Here is a 9,192-nt window from a genome sequence, read left to right as displayed (position 1 = left end):
TGAGGTAAGGTGGCCTTAGTTAAGGGGCTGAGACTCAAGTGGATAGTGGAAAACAGTGCCCTGCAGGGACCCACCCGAAGGTTCTGTGAGAAAGTTGTGGAAGGTTTTCTCCTGGTGCTCTTTGCAATCCCACTTTTTGAAGTTTGCTGGGCATGACCTCCGTGCTGCTAGGGGTGTGCCGGGGGTGCCAGGCTCCCCAACACGGAGCATCCAGCGCTGTGTCTAAAGCAAAATGCTGTCCACACTTCCCTGTGGACATCCCTGCCCCGTCTTCCCGGCAAAGCCTGTCACAGCCCCCTGGGGGTTGGTGAGATAGGGCTGCCAGAAGCCCTGAGGTGGAGGCTAGGTGTGGTACCAGAGGTCCTGTGGCCTGGCCCCCTCACAGAAAGCAGAGTGTCCCACCACAGAGATCCGCCATTGTACCAAGTGAGAAGAAACATCTAACTGATGCACCAAGAAGTCACAACACTGACAGTGACTGACAGCTAGGCTTTGTAGCACTCCCTGGGCGCCAGGCACTATCCCCAGCCCTGTGCATAGATCAGTGGTTAATCCCCACAGCTCTTCTGGAGGTATGTGTTATTTTTATCATCCCCATTTTATAGATGGAGAAGCAGGCACGGAGTTCAAGGGCTTATGTTTACTTTTCCACTGGCCCCTACTGTGCTAGGACTCCTGGCTCCATCCCGTGCTGAAGAACCGAGCAGTGTCCTTTCTGGTCTCTTCTGGTTCTTAATGGTGCTTTCCTTCTGGGTTCATTTGCAGACCCCAATCTGCTCAAGGCTGTCCCCCCTGCCCACCCCAGGCTAGACTGTGGCTCTGGGCGCTGGGCCTTTGCTTTCAGCTCCCTCCCTCCTCCCTTCCTTCTCTGCGACCCTCTGAGGAAGGGGCAGGGTGGGGGTGGATGGAGGTCCCCTGTGTTAGGTGTTGCCCTTGGAAAGGTCACGGGGCTCTGCTTGTCCGGCTGATCCTACTGATCTAGCTCACTGGCCAGGGGCTCAAGGGGGACAAATGATGGGTCTCCCCAGGAACTGGGGGTCCCTCAAGCCCTGGGCCCCAACTTCCAGCTGACCCCTCAGGCCGCAGTGTATGCTTCAAGCCAAGCTGTGTCCCCAGTGGTCTGGAGCCCAGTGTCACCTGCCAGTGAGCTCATGTGCGCCCACTGTCCTCACCCCTCAGAGATAATGAGGAGAGCCCTGGACCCTCGCTCACCTGCCACACCTCAGCCCCCGTTTCCTGTCCCTCCAGCAGCAGCAGCGCTGCACCTTCCTCTGTGCCAGTCCCTCGGCCACATTTAGATACGGTCACCAGAGCACTTGATGTGAGGCATGAGAAATATTTCTCTTTCCTTACCCCACAGGGAGGAGAGGGGAGTAATAGCTCCTTCCCTGAATTCTGCACTCCCCCACGTGGCAACCCCCTCAATCGTCCTCTTAAATCACCAGGATGAGGGTGGGAGAGGCAGCTGGTGGCAGAGACTTGTCTCTGAACTGGCACCTCTCAGCAAGCCCCAAAGGTGTGTCTATCCTCATGGGTGGTATCTGTGCCCTGTGGGTGGTGTCCACCTATGTTGGGTGGTATCTTCCCATGGTGGGTGCTATCTGCCCTCTGGTGGGTGGTGTCTGCCCCTTGGTGGGTGGTGTCTGTCCCCTGTTGGGTGGTGTATGCCCCTGTGGGTGGTGCCTGTCCTGTGGTGGGTGGTGTCTTCCCATGTTTGGTGGTATCTGCCCATGTTGGTTGGTGTCTTTCCCATGTTGGGTGACGTCTTCCCTCTGTGGGTGGTGTCTGTACCCTGTGGGCGGTTTCTGGCTCCTGGTGGGTGGCATCTTCCCCCTGTGGGTGGTGTCTGCCCCTATACTATTCCATCTTGTGTTGCTATAACACAACTGCCTGAGACTGGGTAATTTATAAAGAACAGAGGTTTATTTTGCTTACGATTCTGGGACAGCTGCATCTGACACAGGCCTCAGGCTGCTTCTATTCATGGTGGAAAGCGGCAGACAGCCGGTGGGTACAAGCAGATCACATGGCGAGAGGAAGCAAGAGAGAGAGGAGGTGCCAGCGTCCTATAAACAACCAGCTCTCGTGGGAACTAATAGAGCAAGAACTCACTCACTACCCCTCCTCCCCCAGGGAGAGCATTAATCCATTCGTGAGGGATCCGCCCCCATGACTCAATCAGTTTCCAACACTGCCACATTGGAGATCAAATTTCCACATCAGTTTTGGAGGGGACAACACATCCAAATTCCATCAGCCCCTACGAGTAGTGACCATCCCTGTGGGTGGTGTCTGTCACCATGCATGAGGCTGCCCCCTCCACAGACAGTACCTCATGCTTTCCCCCCTCAGTTTTGATCTTAGAAGAAATTTCAGAACTAGAGAAAAAAAAAATCACTCAACCATCCTGATGCACACAGAACCACTTCATTTTAGTCTTTCTTCTACAGTTCCACTTAAACTGTGATCTTCAAAGTTACCCAACTCGTCTGAGCTCATCTGCAAACTAGTGTCTATCTCACAGGGACGTGCGAGGGTACATGCCCACATGGGAAGCTTTCAGCATGTGCATGGCTCATAGAGACTGCTAAGTACTGGTCAGTACTGCATTAAAGTAAGCCCAGAAAATCCAGGTCCTCAGAAGCTTCCTAAAATTTCCAGCCCCCCGGAGTGCAGAGCAGGAGCCACAACTCTGGAAGTTCCCAACCGTAGTGAGCATTTGTGCCACTTAGCTCAGGTGGCCCCAGAAGACCTGAAGTCCCAGCCTGACTTGCAGAGTATTATAAACTACTGATGTATTGAATTTCATCTCACCAGTGCAGATTTTAGGTCCTGGTAAAAACTTCTGGAAGGTCAATGAGTAATTTTTTTTTTCCTTTTTGTCTTTTTTCATGTCCGGCAACGGATCGCAGCCCTCGGTGTCACGCCCATACCGGACCGGGACCGGCAACGGGATCGCAACCCTCGGTGTTGGGCCCGCACCTCGCTCAGCCAGTGAGCGGGAACCGGTCTGTATGTGGGATCCGAACCCTCGGCAGGAGCGCCACCGCACTCCCAAGCGGCGCACTATAGCAGTGCGCCACCAGGCCGACCCCCAATGAGTAATTTTTTAAAAGTTAAAAACACGACTCACAGATATAGAATGAACTCATATCAAAGATTTATTAACTCATTAGTGATGAAACAGGTAAGATGGTAAAGCTGGTCCAAAAAGCATTTTTTTTTTTTTTGTCCTTTTTGAGACCGGCCGCACCACGCTCAGCCAGTGAGCACTGTGAGCGCACTGGCCATCCCTATATAGGATCCGAACCCACGGCGGGAGCGCTGCTGCACTCCCAGCGCCGCACTCTCCCGAGTGCGCCACGGGCTCGGCCCCCAAAAAGCATTTTGAGGAACTTAGTATTTATAGACATTTAAAAGGAATGCTAGAATAAAATTGCTGGGTTAGAAATAAAACTGGTTATTGTCCTTTAAGGTAGTACAACTATAATCTTTAGAGGTATCTTTTCTTCCAAACAGAAATCATTTGCATCTCTAGTTAGGGGGAGGGGAGGGCAGAGGGATAGTGATAAGTGTTCTGCAGAAAAATGAAGCCTAGGGCCGGCCTGGTGGCGCACTGGAGAGTGTGCCGCTTGGGAGTGCGGCGGCGCTCCTGCCGATGGTTTGGATCCCATGTGGAGACCGGTTCCGCTCACTGGCTGAGCGTGGTGCGGGCGCAGCACCAAGGGTTGCGATCCTGTTGCCGGTCCCCGGTGCGGGCACGACACTGAGGGTTGCGATCCTGTTACTGGTCAGTAAAAAAAAGACAAAAAGGAAAAAAAAAAAAAGAAAGAAAAACGAAGCCTAGAAACAATTGAAAGCAGGAACTCAAACAGATATTTGTCACCTGTGTTCATGGCAGCATTATTCACAATAGCCAAAGGGTGGAAACAACCCGAGAGTCCATTAATGGATGAATAGATAAACAAATGTGGTAAATACATAAAATGGAATATTATTCAGCCATGAAAAGGAAGGAAACTCTGACACATGCTACAACCACAGATGAGCCTTATGCTAAGGACATTATGCTAAATGAACTAAGCCATTCACCAGAAGACAAATACTGTGTGATTCTGCTTACATGGCCTACCTGATCTAGTCAAATTCATATTGACAGAAAGTAGAATGGTGGTCGCCAGGGGCTGGGGGGAGAGGGAATAGGGAGTTATTATTAAAAGAGTACAGAGTTTCAGTTTTGCAAGATGGAAAAAGCCCAGAAGATTGGTTGCACGCCGTGACTGCACTTTGCACTACTGAACTGTACACTTAAAATAGCTAAGGTGGTAGACGTTAAGTGTATTTCATTACAATTTTAAAACTTTTAAATGGTAAACTTTATGTTATATTTTAACCACAGTTTTAAAAAAAAATGTTTTTTAAATAAAGCATGGAATGAGTTGGGGGGTAGCTATCTTATGGAGGGGGTTAGAAAAGGCCTTCCTGAGAAGAAGTGAGCAGCCCGTGGCTGTCGCTGGGACGCACGTTCCCAGCTGCTGGGACAGCACCAAGGCCCTGAGCCCAGAGCAGGGGCACCGGGGGACATCGAGCAGCTGGGATGTGCTCAGCAGGCGGAGGGGTGGCAGGAGGTGCAGGTGGTTGTTAGAACTTCGGTGCTGCACACATACACGAATACACACCCACCCCATGGCTACCTGCTTGCACACAAACCCACACACCCACCCCATGGATACCTGCTTGCACACAGACCCACACACCCACCCCATGGCTACCTGCTTGCACACAGACCCACACACCCACCCCATGGCTACCTGCTTGCACACAGACCCACACACCCACCCCATGGCTACCTGCTTGCACACAGACCCACACACCCACCCCATGGCTACCTGCTTGCACACAGACCCACACACCCACCCCATGGCTACCTGCTTGCACACAGACCCACACACCCACCCCATGGCTACCTGCTTGCACACAGACCCACACACCCACCCCATGGCTACCTGCTTGCACACAGACCCACACACCATCACGCCCTCCGTGCACGCCCTGCAGGAGCCAGGCAGGAGAGCTAGGATCTGGCGCCCTCTGGTGGAAGAACGTGAGAAATGCCAAATCCCCATAACCTCCCGCATTCCCAGATGGCCACCGAGTGAGGGCAGATTCTTAAGACACCCATCTCAGGCCGCTTGTTTTCCAGACAAGAAACTACAGTCCCGAGAAGAGATAGGACTTGCCCGAGGCCACACAGTGAGAGGTCGGCTAGAACCCCACTCTCTGGCTCCCAGGCCAAAGCTCCTTTGCATAATCCCAGCTGCTGACAAAGGGGCTGTCCCATCTTCCTACTGGCTAGGCCCGGAAGTCCCTGGGGACAGGCTGAACACAGTGCTGTGACCTCAGCCCTCGGGTCATCTGCAGAGTATGAGGGCAGAGCAGCAAAGCTTGGATAACTGCTGCTTCCCCATCCCTCCCTCTAGGCTGGGAGAAGCCATTCCTGGAGGGCTGAGGCTGCCCCTGCTGGAGGTGGCAGGTGGGAGGCACAGTATCATCACTGCCCCCTTCCCCAGACACCACTCCACATCCTGTTTCTACAGGCAATCTCAGACAGTGCAGCTCACCAACTACTTTACCTATTTCCCTCCGCTACTCAGAGTTTCTTATGGGCACAGGGACCAAGTCTTCCTCAACTTCTAGTCACCGTGGACTGTAAGTGGGAGAAGAGTCACAGACAGGGGTTCCAGTTATAGCTTTGCCACCTGTTCTCTCTGTGTGACCTTGGGCAAGTTCCTCAACCCCTCTGAGCCACTATTTCTTCATCTACAAAATGGGCACTGCCAGGCTCAGTTGTTCTTACCGTTAGAGATGCTGCCCCTGAAGCACTCAGCAGTGCCACACATAGATGCAGTCGGTGGGGACAACACAGAGACTAGTCCTGGAGGGGAGTGTCAGGGAACTCTTCTCAGAAACAGCGAGGTCTCTGCAGGGTTTTGAAGGTGCTGCAGGAGCCAGCCAGGTGCCATGCGGGAGAGCATTCCATGCAGAGGCACAGAAGCCTGGAGCATCGTGGCGAGAGGTCCACAAGCACCTGTCACTACGGAAGCACAGTGTGGTGGCATTCCACCAGGTCAGCTTGACTAAGCTAGAACCTCCTTTCCTAGAACTCCCTCCCCTGTATGACTCCAAACGAGGGCTGGCCACGGGAGGCGTTGGGGATTTGGAAAGCAGAAATGAAGCATCAGCCTGAATGCGCTGCACAGCCTCAGTGCTCTGCTGCTCACACGTGGTCGCACCTTTAGACCCTCCTCCAGTGTCCCTGAGTCTTGGGGCAGGTCCGTGGACAGCCAGCTCCTCCTGCAGGTCCCTGTGTCCTTGAGGTGGGAGGTGGGGAGTGACAGACTCAGCGCTTTTCTGTCCTCTGGGATTCCAGTTTCCACTGCTCTTCCCCAGCCTTCCACGGGCTTCTGCAGCAGCCCCCACAACCGCCCACGGTCCCACCACTCCCGCATCCCACTCACAGGGCCAGACCCAGACAGACGAGCAGGAAGCCCAGGGAGGAAGGACGGCCGGGTGGCCGCTCAGGTGGCGCTCTGGAAGGCCTGCCGGGGAGCTCCACCTCCGCTTCCGCCTCTCTTGATGCCTTTTGCCTGAGCATGTGCTGTTCCTGGGGTCTGGCACAGCTCTTGAATTTTGTAAGAGGAAGTCATGCCTTCCCCAAGCTGTTTGCTCTCAGAACGGTGGCACTGGGAAAACGATTCCAGCCCTTGTAAAGATGGGTCCGTAAGGCCCATGGAGGGCGTGAGCATGTCCTCCACCCCTGGCGCACCTGGGTCCTCACAGCAATCCACCGCATCACCCCCATTTGGCTGATAAGGAAACAGGCTCAGAGATTCAGGAGGAGACTTGGCCCGAGGACACAAAACTGCTAAGGAGAGGGGCCCAGACTTGAATATAGGTGTCCCCAGTCCTGAAGGACTTGCAGTCCCTAAGGGCAGCCCACAAGCCACTTCACAAGAGGAAGCCAGAAGGAAATGAACTTACCTCCCAGGGTTGGCAACAGAGAGACTTTCTCCCCTACCTCCCCAAACCCAGGCCTTCCCTGGAGTCAGGAAAGCTGTACACACAGTGGAGGATGAAGAATTCCTGGATGCACGTGGCCTCCAAGGGCCTCAGTGATGCCTGAGGGCCACAGATCTTGAGGGACAGAGCACACAACTTGATCTTGCCTGGGAGGCTTCCCCCTGCTGGGCTGCGCAGCCGCCCCTCAACTCCCAGGTGCAGCCTTGCCCTTTGTGTGCAAAGTCCCCAGCAAGTGGTGCTGGTGCCAGCTCCAACTTACCTGCGAGAACGAATTGTTAAATTTTCAGGAATTTTCTTTTTTTTTTTTTGTCTTTTGTCTTTTTCCGTGTCCGGCAACGGATCGCAACCCTCAGTGTTGCCCCCGTACCGGACCAGGGACCGGCAACGGGATTGCAAGCCTCGGTGTTGCTCCCGCACCTCGCTCAGCCAGCGAGCGGGAGCCGGTCTGTATGTGGGATCCGAACCCTCGGACGGGAGCGCTGCCGCGCTTCCCAAGCGGCGCACTATCCAGTGCGCCACCGGGCCGGCCCCAGGAATTTTCTTCTAAACATAGTCATTATTAAAAATCAAGTTAAAGAACATATTAAACATAAAGGTAATAAATCATCAAAACTCATCACTTCCTAATTGTTTTACATATTTTACAATCAGTCCATGCTCTTTAGGTTGTTTGCATCTATTTTTTGTCATATATCATGATGTTGTGTTGTGCGGGAGTCTCTTCCTAACTCTGAGTTCAATGGCATCACACTGGTGGCTTGAAATTGGCCATGGGAGTATTTATACCACGGATATGGGCAAAAACTGCAAATCAGGGCACGCTGTACTGTTTTTTTGACTATCTAGACCTAAAAAAAGGATGGAGAAAATATTAATAACACAGGTTAAACTTAAAAGTTTCCATCACATGTGAACACAAAACTTTGAGGAAACAGTCTTTCAATATCCAAAAATCATTATCAATCAATTCAGCAAAGAAGTCACCCATATCACCGATGAGCAAGGAACATTCTGACATGTGTCTGCGTGGTTTCACTTTTGCCTTAGTGTTCACAAAACCAAAAACATCCACCAACGTTCATGTCAGAGTTACACTCTTGAGTCAGTGATGGGAGTGACCTCTGCTGATTCGGCTCTCAGCCAAGCATTTATCTTTAGTCTGGTTTTGTGACACTATTCTTGGTGATAGAATTATGAAAACCAATGGTAGAGCTTGCAAGAAATACCAAGTCGCAATGAAGTTATAGTGGATGCATTTGCAATAACAATTATTGAATATATTACTATTGTTTGCAAGCTGTGTGCTACACACCGTTCCTAGTTAAATTTATAATATATGTGTGTGTGTGTGTATGTACACACCCACATTCCCCCCTCCTCCCCAGAGAAATGGTTGTCAAACACTTACCAGCACATCTGCTCTGGTCCAGCTTCTTCAGCTGCTTGAGCTCTTTCTGAGCTTTCTTGTGGAGGGTTGGCCTACAAATATTTATTAATAAGATATGGCCCATTTGGGAGCAAACAGGTCAAAGTGTCAACAGGTCTTGTTTTGTTGTCGGGGTGGTTTTTGGGGCGGGGGGGCAGCTGGCTAGTGCAGGGATCGAACCCTGGACCTTGGTGTTTTCTGCACCACGCTCTAACCAACTGAGCTAACCAGCCAGCTCAACAGGTCTTGTTGAATCTTTGTCACAGGACTAGGAAGCTGGTTCTGGGGGGCTCTAGGATCTGCCGTGGCTAGGTGGAAAGAGATGCACTCCGAGTGACATTGGAAGGTCATTTCTATGCATTGGGACTCAGAATAGGCATCTGCCCAGCTCCCAGCTTACTGAAGTCTCCAACTGCAGCCCAAACACAATAAAATGTTCACAATGTAAAGCAATCTTTTTATTCATCTTCCTCACCTTCATTGGAAATCCTTCACTATTCAGTTTCTATTAGTAACTTAAAAAACAAAACACTTACAACTCACCAGGATTTAAGTTCCAACCAAGCCCACTAACAGTTGTCATGAGAACTAACATTCTTTGAGCACCTGTAAGACGCCAGGCAGATGAGCTGCGTATGTTACATCATTTGATTGCACAGCAATACCACAAAGCAGGCGTTAACCCA

At 51.8% G+C, this 9,192-nt stretch overlaps 1 non-coding gene across 1 annotated transcript; it reads right to left on the bottom strand.

Moving 5' to 3' along the window:
* Nucleotides 1-8,665: 8,665 nt before the first annotated feature.
* Nucleotides 8,666-8,739, bottom strand: TRNAF-GAA. Its single transcript has one exon. It is a non-coding gene; the product is annotated as a tRNA-Phe (tRNA).
* Between the last annotated feature and the right edge of the window lie 453 nt (nucleotides 8,740-9,192).

Source organism: Galeopterus variegatus, unplaced genomic scaffold, assembly GCF_000696425.1.
Source record: "Galeopterus variegatus unplaced genomic scaffold, G_variegatus-3.0.2 Scaffold715, whole genome shotgun sequence".
Lineage (NCBI taxonomy): Eukaryota > Metazoa > Chordata > Mammalia > Dermoptera > Cynocephalidae > Galeopterus > Galeopterus variegatus.
Note: the sequence above shows the minus strand (reverse complement) of the source record. Positions and strands in the feature narration are given on the sequence as shown.